Source organism: Myodes glareolus, chromosome 10 (assembly GCF_982192425.1).
Source record: "Myodes glareolus chromosome 10, mMyoGla1.1, whole genome shotgun sequence".
NCBI classification, from domain to species: domain Eukaryota; kingdom Metazoa; phylum Chordata; class Mammalia; order Rodentia; family Cricetidae; genus Myodes; species Myodes glareolus.
The window spans coordinates 82,623,061-82,638,185 of NC_142035.1; positions in this window are offsets into that span (position 1 = coordinate 82,623,061).

Here is a 15,125-nt window from a genome sequence, read left to right on the forward strand (position 1 = left end):
TGACAAGGAGGAACAAAAACAATATGGTGACCGCAGAGTATCAATTGCATCTGACATACTACAGAGGCTCAAAAACACACACACAAGATTAGAAGTTCAGGTCATATAATTTGAATGTGTTTGCTGATAGGCCCAAGGTTCTTCAGTGGGTATTTTGTGACAGAGTGGACAACTTGTATAGTACAGCTAAGCAAAAATTCCTTTGCCAACCAAGTTGGTTTTTAAAGAATATCTTCTATGTCACTCTTAGTTTCATAGTGATTTCCTAGCCGTAAAATGAAATATATGTAATGACAGAAGCAGAGAATTTCGAAGAAGATGGTTCTTCCAAGGGGAACCTTATTCACTGTATATACTAAAGCAGGCTTCTCTTTTAGACATCATTATTAGGATGGCTCGATTTCAAAAGGTGTACATGCAATCTTCTTAAGCAGCACATTTGAATTAAGGACAAACCTACATACCCTACACACCCTCCATACTTAGATTCTTGTTATGCTAAAATTCTAAATTACAGCAGGAAAATGAACCAGTTTTGACTGTACAGTAGATATATGAGTCACTTTAACATGTATTATTTTGAGTACCAGTACTGATTGTAAAAGGATTAGATCCCAGTTAATGTAATGTTCGTAGAAATCCCACATGAAAATACCAACTTAAGATTTTCTTTTAAACTCAGTTTACCCATAGCATGCTACCTGGCTTCTGGTTGCCCCCTGTGTCATGTGGTATACAATAAGAACAGAAGAATGCAAATATGGCTTGATATTTGTCCTCCATAATTGGTTTTAAAATAGTTTCCTTGCACGTCAAACACTCTGTATTGCTTTTCTAGTCTGAGTTACCACCTAACCTTCTGGGTAGAGCAAGAGACTGCTGGTTTACTAAACAGTCACTCCCCCATTAGTTTGTCTTCTGGAGTTCTCATTATTTACAGCTTCGGTGTAACTTGGATCTTTTATTTAAAATATTTTAACAAGTTGCTGAGAATTCGACACCGTCATATGTCTCAAATTATTTAGCCCACTTGTTTATAACATAAAGCAAAGCTTAGAAAATTGTAGCATAAATAGAGAACTACTTGTATCCATGTCTCCCTGAGCTTTGGTCCTGGACTTTTATAATATATTCTGCTCATTAATCAAAAAATGTTCATCATGTAATATTTATTACATTTTTATTATTTTATGCACAATATGGATTTTATAATAATGATTTTTAAAGACTAGTTTTTATAATTTATTTGCTTCCTAGAGAAACAAATTTTCCTAAACCTGCAAGTACTAGATGAATCTTGGATGAAAATTTGATACACAAAACTCTGTTGAGGAATATAGAATATCTTGTTTCATGTTTATTTCTTTGAATATGAACTTCTGAGTAACCTCACAGTGGTCAGTGTACATTCTAAACTAACCATAGTAATGTAAAATGAATGCTTATTTTTTTATTCAACAATTCATAATCACTCTACTCTTAATTTCTGTATGATGCTCTCCCTGACATTGAACACTTGCATTCTCTTTTTAAGTCTAACTGGAGATGAATCAGTTTTATTGATCTCCTTGAAAAGGTCTCTGTATTTGGTTTCACGTTACCGATTTCATTTTCATTTTTAATTTATTTTCTTTTCTTTGAGACAGGGGTTCGTTATGTAGCTCACGCTGATCTGAACTTGCCAAGTAGTATAGGAAATCATAAGCTTCCTAAGTGATAAGATGACACATGTTTGCTAAAAGGCACAAGTTCATCTACCTTTGCTAAATCTTCTGTTTAACTTTTATTTTTCTTGATTTATCTACTGCTTCAGAATTATTTCATGTAATTTGCTCAATGTATACTTTAACTTTGTTCTTTTTTGCATAGTTACATTGTTTAGGTCTTATAGAGGTTGTTAATCTTTGAGTTTATAGTTATCATCAAAATTTGAAACTTTTTAAAGTATTAATATTTTATATTCTTCTTCAGTTGATCATCTTTGGTGACCCTAATTTCTATGTATATTGGGAATTTGCCCCTCCCACTGTTGCTATTGTTGTTTTATTTTGTTTGTTTGGTTGGTTGGTTTTGTTTTCTCAAGCCAGGGTTTCTCTGTAGCTTTGGAGCCTGTCCTGGAACTAGCTCTTGTAGACCTGGCTAGCCTTGAACTTACAGAGATCCACCTGCCTCTGCCTCCCAAGTGCTAAGATTAAAGGTTGCACCACCACTGCCTGGTTGTACTTTTTTCTAATAATTTTTCTTCTGTTTCATTTTATAGAATACTTGTTGCATAAATCTTCAAGTATGCTACCTCCTTCTTCTATAGTCAAATGCCCTTACAACACTGCCTATATTTTTCTTTAAAATCTCATATATTACAGTCTTATGCTTCTATATTGCATCTGTGGAAATATATTTTGGGTCTTTTCAGTGAAGCTTTACTTTCCCATAATATGTTTTGCTTTTATCTTTTTTTCTTAGAAGCATGGAATTCATAATATATATGTTTGCTATTCTTGTCTACTCAGTCTTTCATCTGTATTATTTCTAGACTGACTTCAGTTGATTTATGACTCCCACTCACAATGGGTCATAAATTACTATTTTCATGAATTCCTGGCAATGCTTATGGTTTGCCAAGAAATTTTGATCATTCTTATTGAATTCTGGTCCTTAAAAATGATTCCTATTAGGCTTGGGAATCTACTTACTAAGAGGCAATTTGAAGTTTTCAAGTTTGAGATTGTTAGGAAGAGAAAAAGAACCCATGGTCTAAAATTCATTTACCCCACCAAGGAAGCCATGTCTCTGTGCGCTTTCTACTGTATATCCCATTTATTTTAATATTTTCCCAACTCTGGTTGGAGAAACATAAAACATCTTGTCCTTCTGCCAACTACTGGATCATCCCGTCTATGATTCTAGTCAGTTCTTCCTCCTCATTAATCACCCTTCAGTGAAAACTAACTGGGACCATTCTTTCCAAGAATTCTCAAATTACATTCTTCTTTCTTCCATAGGCTGTAATGTCAAATTTGCATGGTTCATCTCATCAAAAAATAACTTTATTGTGTCAACAAAAAGAGACTCACGGCCTTCATCAGGGTTTATTTTCCCAACTGTATGACTAAGAAACTCCCCAAGGGATAAGTTGGAGTGTCATAAAGCCTATCTTACATTTCCATGCAACCCAATCATGATTGTCCAATGGTAACCAACGAATTGTCTAACGTCCAAAGAATCTTTTCTTTCAAACGATTGGTCGTTCCTTTCATTTAGAGAATGAGAGTAAATCTATATCTTATTCTTCTGGTTTGGCTAAATATGGAAGTCTTAAATTACCAATTCAAACAGTATGTCTGTCCATCTGTCTGTGTGTGGGAAGGAGGGATAGAGATAGATAGAGATAGATAGATAAATAGATAGACAGAGAGAGAGAGAGAGATAAAAGCATAATCAATAAAAACTCAGAGATGAATATTGGGATTCAACCTGAAGATCAGGAAAGCAAAGCAGCTAGTCAGTCACTGGCTCTTACTTCGACCTCAGTTCAAAATGGTTATCCTGCCTCCAGGAAAGCTCAGAATGAGACCGAGACTGAGGATTGTCTCTTCCAGTTTTATAAACCCCTCTACTTCTGGGATTGAGGGGGTGCACCATTACCACCTAGTTTCTATAGCAAATTCATGTGGTTACTGGGTTTAAAGGTGTGTGTCATTGTGGTTACCAGGATTAAAGGTGTGTATCTTTGCTGCCTGGTCTGTAAAGCTGGCCATTGTGACTATTTTACTTTTCTGATCTTCAGGCAGGCTTTATTTATTAAAATGCAAACTAAATTTCACTACAGGAGGGGAGGGGAAGAAGGGTCACTACACTATAGAATATTCTTCTTTACTGTAATAAAATCCCTGACAAATGAAACTTAAAAGCGAAGGGTTTATTTTGGCTTATAATTCAAAGGTTTATTCCATCATAGTGAGAAAGACAAAGAGCAGAAGCGTGAGACAGCTGGTCACATGGTGCTTCCAGTAAGACAAGAGAGAGAAATTCATGTTGCTACTCAACTCTATTCTTTTTGCTCAGCCTGGAATTCTTTTGCCATTTGAAGTGTTTCTCACCACTTCAGCTCAATCTCTAATAACATTTTCATAGATACCCCTAGAGGCATGTGTCTATGCTTGACATGGGCTGCATGGTGACGCAATTCAGCATTGCAGACCATACTTCTCCAGCACCTTTTTACTTCCATTTCTAATGATTCTAACAGTAATGCCTTTCCCTTTGGGAAATTTTATGTGGGCTTTGGTAAAAGATAAAAAAAAATGTGTACAACTGTAACCTCTTTAAACAAAATTATTCTTTGGGAAAAAAAACCTGCCTCTGTGGAACCAGGAATTTCATTGTACCCTCCTAATTACATTAGAGATTTACTAGACACACCTGATCCCAAGGATGAAATGCTTGCAATTCAGATCACAAGCCTGAGGCCATTAAAGGCAAGAGTTCAGTTAATAAAAACAGAAAAATCAGAAATGGTACAGTATAATGGGGGAAGAGTAAGACATCACGACCTTCCATTTTGAGAGCATATGACAGGAATAAGCCCATACAGAAAGACTAGGAAATTATAATATAGTGTCTGCTCCCCAGAAGAAATCCTTTTCCCATGGTCATGCATTTGGACAAGTGTTTCCATTCCCTTGGGAACTTAAGGAAAACACATGCTTGATAAACAGTCATTCTTATCTCTAGCAAGAGGAATTTAAGGCTGTTCTATTAATATAGGATCAATGCCTATTGTCAAGGTCAATGTTAGATTACTCAGCCTCTGATCTCAAGCTACCCCCCAGCTCACACGTCCTTTGTCTCCCATTTTAAATGCTGCTGTCAGTCATTTTTATTCACCCTCAGATCCTGTGGACCCCCATCCCCTCAATCTAACCTCCTACCCATTGCCACCATAAATTCCACCACGGATGAGGTTAGGGGAAAGGGGAGAAGGGAGAGGGAAGGGGGAAGGGAAGGACTGGCAACAGCTTAGGGGAGTGGGAGGGTGGAGATTGAGGAAGGGCGGATATAGGAGCAGAGAAGAAGATACCTACAGTAAGGGATCCATTTTAGGGTTGGCAAGAGGCTTGGCTCTAGAGGGGATCCCAGGTATCCACGGGGATGTCCCTAGCTAGGTCTTTGGACAGCAGAGGAGAGGGTGCCTGAACTGTCCTTGCCCCACTATCACGCTGATGATTATCTCGAATATCACCATAGAATCTTCATCCGGCGACTGATGGAGACAGAGACAGAGACCCTCGTCAGAGCAACAGACTGGGCTCCCAAGGCCCAGTTGAAAGGCAGAAGGAAGAAGAAGACGAGCATGGAAGTCAGGACCGCGAGGGGTTGGTCCATCAACTGAGGCACTGTGCCTGTGCCAATGGGAGTTCAACAATTCGAGTTGAACCAGGTCTGAATGAGCATGTGATCAAGCCAGACTCTCTGATTGTGGCTGACAATGGGGGCTGACTGAGAAGCCATTAATAAAGGCTCTGGGTCTTGTTTTTACTGCACGTTCTGGCTTTTTGGGACCCTAGTCTATATGGATGCACAGCTCCCTAGACCTGGATGTAGTGGGGAGGGCCTTGGACTTCTCATAGGACAGGGTTCCCTGCCCTCTCTCAAGCAGGGTGGAGAGGGAGGAGGGAGTATGGGGGTGTGCGAGGGGATTGGGAGGAGGGAAGGAAGTGTAAATAATTGAATGGAAAAATAAAATAAAAAAACAAACAAAAAACCAAACAAACAAACAATAAAGTCCAGCCAACTAAACAAAACAGTCACTGTATATTCTTGCTTCTTAGCAGAAGAGTTGTGTTCATTGAAATCCCTTAAGACCTCTGGTCTATAAAACCTTTAGGAGAAATGAATTCATAACAATTTTCAAATAACAAAGAAATTATGGAAAGTAACACATTGCCTTTAAAAGTGTTCACTATTTCTTGCCACTTAAGTTCTATTCATAAACAAGAGATGTATTGTCTCACCTTACTTTGAATCTGACTTCTGTCACGATTCTATAAAATCATGGGAGTTTGAACGAACTACCAAAGGAGACCATACCTTCTTCCGTAGAATCTATATATTCATAGCTTTCATGAAAACAGAAGTCTATCCTGAGGTCAAGGTCTGCTTGAAAGCATCATACACTGAAGGAAAGATCAGGTCATTAGCCCTAACTAAAGTAACCCAAATTTCCTTTACTTTATTTGAATTTGAATCATTAAAGTGGTCTACTAGATTACTCCAATTAAAATGATTGGGATTTCAATGGCAGCATCTTACCTTAGGGAAAAGTTTCTGTGATTTTGAAGGGAAATTTCTACATTTAAATGTGATGCCTGATTTCAAGAGCAAGATTTACAAGAAGGCAACATTGAAGTGTTTCAAGATGCTGTCATAAAATGAGACACTTCTATAAAAAAAATCACAGAAGAACAAAATACGTAGGATCTGAGAATACTTATGCATTGCTAAATACATAAAACAAAAATAAAAACAAATACAAAAGATCTTTTTTTTGTTGTTGTCCTCATAGTGCCCCTCACTATAGGGGTCAATAGCAATAGTACCTTCTCTCTTATTCTCTCTTAGAACATTTTAAAAATTAAAAAAAAGGACTCAGCCCAGGAACCTAGCTGTGACAACAGGGAGGCTCAGTTTGCAGGTAATGTCTCTCTTTCATTTTTAATAATTTTGGAAGTATCTGAGCTGGAAAGATAATGATTTCTCATTTGGGAAATTCTTTGTTCCTCTATCTTCCTTGTGTCCTTCAGGACCTTGAGTTTTTGCTTTAAATCAGGTTTTTAAGGAGACGAGAGATACAGGTTTGATTTGATTTTGTTTATTTTGTTTTTGGCTATTCCTTGGATTTGGGTACTACTTTATTGGTGTCTTCCCACCACTAGAAAGGGGCCAAATAAAGCAAGTAACCTCTTTTCTTTCAAGCTCCCAGTCACTAGGTAAGAGAAGACGAAAGTATGAGGCAGTATCACTCCTCTAACTATATTCGCCCAGGGATAAGGAATGTGCTACAGGGGGGTTGGCAACAGCAATTAATAATCTTAAATAGACTGTCCAATTTTCTTGGAGATTTTCCTAAACTTACTACTGTCTCTATGTTAAGGCTACCATAAATTGATATTGTGACTGTTGAAGACCTAACAAACTCATTGCTTTTGTTGCTATAAGTATTTGATTGTACTGATTCTTAAAATGTTAATTGCAATTTAAATTACGATTTTGCCTCATTTCTAGGTAATCTTAATTGATTTGTCTTGATGGCTAGTAGGAATGCTGCTTCTAATGACTTAATTTTAGAATTCAGTAAATCTATGAGGTTCCTCTACCTAAAGATGGTGGGTTATAAAAATGCTCATGTGGACCCCCCCAATACATAGATACAGTCGTGCACTATAGATATATATATGAGAGATCCATTCTCTTCATAGATAGACATGAGCACAGGAATGATCTCGATTACATCATTATACTGATTCCATCACCCTCCTTTAAAGTCACCTTTAGAAGAATGACTACTTTGTGTTTATTCCTCTGCCTCTCTCAGCCTCAATATGAGTTAGATGTGTAGAGTGGGGCCGATAATGTAGGAATGCCATTTACTGTCTCTCTCGTATCCAGACAATTGGATAGCTTTTTTCATCTTATTCTGAAAGTTTCATCTAAGTCCCAGATCTCCAAAACCCTGAAAGTAATTGTAAAACTCTTTTCTTCCAATGTTAACCTTTGATGCTGTGGATTTCACCTTCCCATTTGTTCTAATTGGTGCAAAAATAGATTTTCTAATTGAATTGTAATAAACTCCTAATAGGGAAGTATATTAATTCGAATTTCCCCCAACACAGAAGCCTAGGTGTGTTCAACACAGCACTGTTTCTACTTGACATTTCAGACTAGAAGAAATTAGTTAAGATGTCACAAGTTAGAATATAAGTGGTTTTCATAAAATTTTGATTTAATTTCTTAGAAAATCTGAGCAAAAACCTACTTCTTGTATTCACAGATGTAGGTAATCAAGATTCTTTTTGTTACAAGCAATATAATGAAACTTACATTTTATAGTAGAATAATACCTTACATTTAATTAATCTTCTGACTTTTTTAAAGTATAAGAAAAAGCCAACCAGGTCATTGTATTATTATGATTTTTGAACTAAAAGTTGCCAGTAATATCTAGTATCATGAAATATTAAGGAAATGTCTCTTATTTTCTTATTAAAAGCTAAATGCTTAAAATAAACTACTTCTATACCTGTCTATACCTATACTGTCCATGTACCTTCCAGTCTTACAATGGGGATCAGATACAGTGATGCTATTAAAATCTTTATAAATACTATTATAAATACTCCTACGTAACATTTAAATATTGCTATTAATATTATGACAAAGAACAAAATGAAAACTATAATCTTCCCTTGGTATCCATGGAGGATTCGTTCCAAGATGCCCTATGGATATCAAAATCTGCAGAAGCTCATGTCACTTATATAAATAGCACAGCATTTTCATATGATGGACACACGTCTTTCTCTCCACTTTCAATCATAAAATCATCTACAGCTTACTTACAATCCAAATACCACTGAGGAAGTGCTATATCAATAATTGTCATACTATGTTATATAAAGAATTAGGAGAAGAGGACTTTACTCGCTACAGTGGTAAAGTCTTACTTAAATTTATTTTAAACCACAGGATTATCTCAAACTGCTCATCCTACCCAACGCAATTCAAATGTTTATGCAAATCATTGTCACACTATATTGCTTGGAGAACAATGACAAGGAAAAATGTCCGTACATGCTCACTAAAGACATAAACATGTTTCCTGAGTATTTTTGCTCAGAATAATGGATGGGAGCTATAACTGGAAGAGGCCTATTTTCACATTGAAAGAAGCTATTTTTTTTTAAAAAGGCAAATGCCTCTCATTTAACAAGAAATCAAAGAAAATACCCACCATCTAACAGTGCATGGCCAAGATAAGTACCAGAATTAGAAACAAGCTTGCCATCCACAGTATCATGAATTTCTAAATATAATTACTCAAACAGTCAAATACTTTTTCTAATTAATATGATGATTGTAGATAGTAAATGCCAGATTTTATTGTAATAGTTTGTCTTTTCTCCTGTTTTATTGTTTTAGAATTTTAGCTTTTTATTGTCTCTGGTTGCTGTACATAAGACTCTGTTTATGTCAGGATAGCTTGTAACAACAACATCATAATATTATATCAGATTTATTTTTCTGTCCATGTACCTTCCAGTATGTTATGGGCTTACTATAAAGCCTAAAAGTGTATCCCAAACTCCAAGTCATTAGATTTTGTATTAAAAAATTACCACAAATAGTCTATTTTCTCTAAGCATACTTTGACTCTATGTAGATCATATCAAATGAAATTAATTCTTATTTTTTCCTACTTAAAAAAAGATAGTTCACATTTATGGTCTTTTTCTTCTTTTTTTTTTTAATCAAGATGTGTTCATTATCAACTATATCCCCAGAAGCTGTATATAATGATGCACTCAGAGTGAATGGTTCCATTCTCTAAATCAAGAAGGAAATGATTATATCAACCAATTATTGACAGAAGATAGTTGATGGATTTCCAAATTAGTCAGTGCTTCTAAGTTTTGATCAATTGCAAAACAAAATAATTTATATTTATTATCTTCAGGTAGAGTTAATGAATATTCTTGGATATCTTGGAGTACATTAAATATAAAAATAAAAATGTTCTGTGGGCTGAGGACAACCTTTCAGAACGAACCTTCATCTGGTGATGGATGGAGATAGAGACAGAGACCCACATTGGCGCACTGGACTTAGCTCCCAAGGTCCAAATGAGGAACAAAAGGAGGGAAAACATGAGCAAGGAAGTCAGGACCACGAGGGGTGCGTTCACCCACTGAGACACTGGGACGGATCTAATGGGAGCTCACCAAGGCCAGCTAGACTGGACGTGATGGAGCATGTGATCAAACTGGACACTCTGAATGTGGCTGGCAATGAAGGCTGACTGAGAAGCCAAGGACAATGGCACTGGGTTTTGATTCTACTGCAAGACTGACTTTGTGGGAGCCTGGTTTGTTTGGATGCTCACCTTTATAGACCTGGATGGAGTAGGGGAGACCTTGGACTTCCCACGGGGCAGGGAACCCTGACTGCTCTTAGGACTACAGAGGGAGAGGGAGGTGGGGAGGGGAAGGGCAAAGGGAGGCAGGGTGGAGGTGGAAATTTTTAATAAATAGATAAATAAATAAAAATGTTCTGTGTGATTGTCTCTTATATCCTAAAAAAACAGGTTTAATATACATATTTGGGAGCATAAAGAGGGGAACTTTATTTTGATTTTTTCCATTCCTTATTTCTCTATACATTTATTGTTGTTTTATTCATCCATCGGATATTTACTAAGTTCTATTCTATTAGAAAACCATTGTGAGATAAGCAGAAAAGATCTTTATTTAGTGGAAACTGTAGTTGGTGCATTTTATATCATTTTTCACTGACACCACAGAATGTGGGGGACGCATGCCTTTGCAAGACTTTAAGCTTCTACCTTCCCTTTTCACATCTTAGTGCCAAGGACTACTGTAAATTTGGTCAAGTTATTTTCCACTTTGTCATCCACTGTGCTCATTCTAGGATGTGGGAAATACAACAGAATTTTCCCAACACTTGATTCTTAAGCCAGTCAGATTAATAAGATTGCTCATTACAAGTCAACAGATTGTCATCTTGATTTATAAGTATAATAACTCTAATCTAGAGCAATGTACTTGGGCCCTTAAAGTCTCATGTTTGTGCCATGATAAAAAATACTTTTAATACATCTATAATAGATCCCATAGTCTTTAACATTGATAATGCTATTCAAAAGCCTAAAAGTTTCTTCTGAGAGTCAAGACAATCTTTTATAGATGAGCCCATACGAAATCAGAAAACAAGTTATGTATTTCCAATATACGATGGCACGAAGCTAAGACAAAAGGAAGGCATATGTGCATAACAACAACAACAACAACAAAACTGAGCTAAATTGGGAATGAAACCCATAATGTAGACGGTACACACTTCAGCTCTTGTTCAGCATCTGAGACTCTTGGTGACAGCACGGATTCCAACAAGTTTCAGGAGCACCAACCCCTCAGTTATGCCTCCTTTACCACACTCAGCTATCTTCTTGGCCCAGCTCTACCTTATGCCTGCAGCTTCCACTCGTGGAAATTCCACGGTCCTGCCATCTCCAACAGCCTGAGCTCTCTCTTACACCTTTTAGGCTGCACCTTCACATTTTCATTCAATGTCCTCCTCAGGTCACTTTGCATGGAATTTCATCCTGGAGCATACAGTCTGACCTCTGGAGCTTCCTGCAACATTTGTGAACTCTTCCATAGCTCCACTTCAGTTGCGGTTTTGAATGCCTGAAAAGCCATGCTGTGTGTATGAGGATACTGAGATTACGTGCAAGCTAAAGATGGGCTATGTCCCACATCCACCATAGTGGTAGTAGCTTCTGTGAAGCTTGGTCACTGGAGTCAGGAAAACATTCTCTAAGCCATTTTGTTCTCTGGGGATTCACTTGAGAACCTTTCTCTATATTCTGGCTATCTTCTTTCAGACTCTGCATTTTCACAGTTAACAGACGTCCGTGACGGTGATCACGCCCGCAGGGAAGCTTTCCCATGGTCTAAATACAAAACATTAGCTTTCTTTTTAATGGAATTAATCTCTTTCGGAATTATAGCTGCTTTACCACCTTCCTTCTCTTCGACTCTAAACTCACTCAGATTTCGTTGTTCACCACGCTGCCTATTTCTCTTCCATTAGCACTCTATCATGGTGAATACAAGAACCCTGAGAAGTAACAACGCCACAACCTGTATGGTAAGGAGTCTTAAACTTCTCTCTGACAAACTACTTGGTGCATTTCTTTTCAACTCAGATTTTCAGGACATGAGGAGACAGTAAGGTGAAGTGATGGAAGATAACCTGAATAGACTTTAATTCAGTTCCCAATACAGTCCTTCTTAATCCTTCACTCTCTGCATTTCTATAAATGTTCTGGTTTTCTGCCTACAACATTCTAAAGTTTCTCTACCCTGTAGCTCTAATCTCTTCTATACTTCTTTTGCAAACCAGTTCCCAAGGACTAAGAGACACCTGGTCTATTTAACACAAGACCCACCTGAATTCTATGCACCAATTTCCTAAATTGTTCCTTTTTTCCCCCCTTAATTTTAGTGAAACAATGTATAACATAAGCAATGCAAGGAAAGAAAGTTTTGCTTTGATCTCCGGTTTAAGTTCATCATGGAAGGAAATTTGTGAAAAAAATTGCTCTGTCTGTGGCAGTGGGAGAGTGAGGGAGGAGCTCACAGTGTGCTCACACTCGGGAGGGAAGGAGAAATGAAACCTGCTACTTACCTGGCTTTTGTTTCTTTTTGTCTTCTTTTATGTATTCTAGGCCCTGTAGGAATGAATCTCCAAGACTGGTGTTGCTCACACTCAGAAAGGGGGCTTCCCTCCTAACTTAAAATTTCCTGGAAGTGCCTCCACAAATTTGTCCAAAGTTTGTCTCCTAAGAGACTCACTCTCTATACTGCCAAGTTGAGGTTTTAGAGTAAGCATGACGACATGGTTCACTAATATTTTCTCTTTGTATATTTGGAGCTCAAGCTTAATAAGAATTCATTAAGAAAGAATCACAGTTTTTGTATGGATCTATACAAACTTTCATTTAGTGGATGTTTTTGAGATATACCAGACCTGAAACTATAACCAAGTTATATTTATATGCATAAAAATATAGACACTACCCCCAACCCTCCTATCCCCCATGACCACAGAAGAACTCTGAAACACAGGCTGCAAATACACAGAGAGGACCAAGAGGTGAGTAACTACCCACCCTGAGGGACAACCCACTCTCTAGGTCCTCCACACTGGGCCAAAACCCTGGGCCCCTCCCCAACCTGCCTCAGCTTCACTAGCCAGCCAGCAGGCAAGCTTCCTGCAGGTAGGCTGCTCCAACACCCCCACTGCATCAATCAGACCCAGTAAGCTACAAGTCCCACTCAGCCCCCAGACACTATCCCCTGCGACGTCAGAGAAACTCTGAAACAGGCAGCAATGACAGAGAGGACAAAGAGTTGGACTGCTCCAACACCCCTACCCCATGGATTGAACCCTACAAGTTTCAAGTCCCACTCTGCCCCCAAAACCCACCTATCCCCCAGAAATCTCACAGGAACTTTGAAACACAGGCTGCAAGTATACAGAAAGAACCAAAAGGTGAGTGACCACACACCAGGTGAGACACCTCACTCTCTAGGCCCTCCATAGGGGGCAGAAATCTGGGCTCCTCCACAACCTGCCTCAGCTTCTCTAATCAGCCAGAAGGCAAGCTTCCTACAAGTAGACTGCTCCAATACCTCCACCCCATCTACTGAACCCTGAAAACTACAAGTCCCACTCTGCCCCCAAATCCTCCTTCCCCCACCCACAACCTCAGAGGAACTCTGAAACATAGGCTGCAGCTACACAGAGAGGACCAAGAGGTCAGCTGTTCCAACACCCCCACCCCATCAATCAGATCCTGTAAGCTACAAGTATCACTCTGCCCCCAAACCCTCCTATTCCCCCATGACCTCAGAAGAATCCTGAAGCACAGGCTGTAACTACACAGAAAGGACCAAGAGAGGAACTCTGAAGCTATCCTATAATCTAACAAAATAGACTTCAAACTAAAATCAATCAGAAGAGATGGAGAAGGACTTTATACTCATCACAGGAATAATCCATCAAGATGAAGTCTCAATCCTGAACATCTATGCTCCACATACAAAAGCACCCACATTACTGAAGTTTAAGTCACACATCAAACCCCACACACCAATAGTAGGAGATTTCAACACCCCACTCTCCACCAAAGACATGTCAACCAGACAGAAACTTAACAGAGAAATAGGAGAACTAGCAGATATCATGAATCAAATGGACTTAACAAACATCTACAGAACATTTTACTCAAACACAAAAAAAATGTACCTCATGGAAACGTCTTGAAAATTGACCACATACTTGGTAACAAAGCAAATAGCAACAGATACAAAAAACACTTGGAATAACCCCCTATATCCTATCAGATCACCATGGTTTAAAGTTAGAATTTAACAACACTAATTGCAGAAAGTCTACAAACTCATGGAAATTGAATAGTGCTCAATTGAACCACACCTGGGTCAAAAAAGAAAAAAAAATAAAGAAAGGCAGAAAGAAAGAAAGAAAGGCAGAAAGAAAGAAAGAAAGGAAGGAAGGAAGGAAAGAAGGAAGGAAGGAAGGAAGGAAGGAAGGAAGGAAGGAAGGAAGGAAGGAAAGAAGAGATTAAAGACTTCCTAGAACTCAATAAAAATGAAGTCACAACATACCCAAACCTAAAGAACACTATGAAAGCAGTACTAGGAGGAAAATTCATAGGACTGATTGCCTGTAAAGAAAGTGGAGAAATCTCACAATAGGGACTTCACAGCACACTGGAAAGCTCTAGAACAAAAATAAGACACACTCAGGAGGAGTTGACCAATAGGAAATAATCAAATTGTGGGCTGAAGTCAATAAAATAGAAACAAAGAAAACAATACAAAGAATCAGTGAAACAAAGAGCTGGTTCTTTGAGAAAATCAACAAGATAAACAAACCCTTATTCAAACTAATCAAAAGGCAGAGAGAGACTATCTAAATTAACAAATGAAAAGGGCAACAAAACAAAAGACACTGAGGAAATCCAAAGAATCATTAGGTCATACTACAAAAATCTGTACTCCACAAAATTGGAAAATGTAAAAGAAATGGATAATTTTCTGGATAGGTACTATATACTAAAATTAAATCAAGGGCAAATGAAAAATTTAAATAGACCTATAAACTGCAAGGAAATAGAAGCAGTCAACAAAAACATCCCACACTAAATACAGCCCAGGGCCAGATGGTTTCTGTACAGCATTCTACCAGAACTTCCAAAAAGACCTAATACCTATACTCCTCAAAGTGTTCCACACAACAGA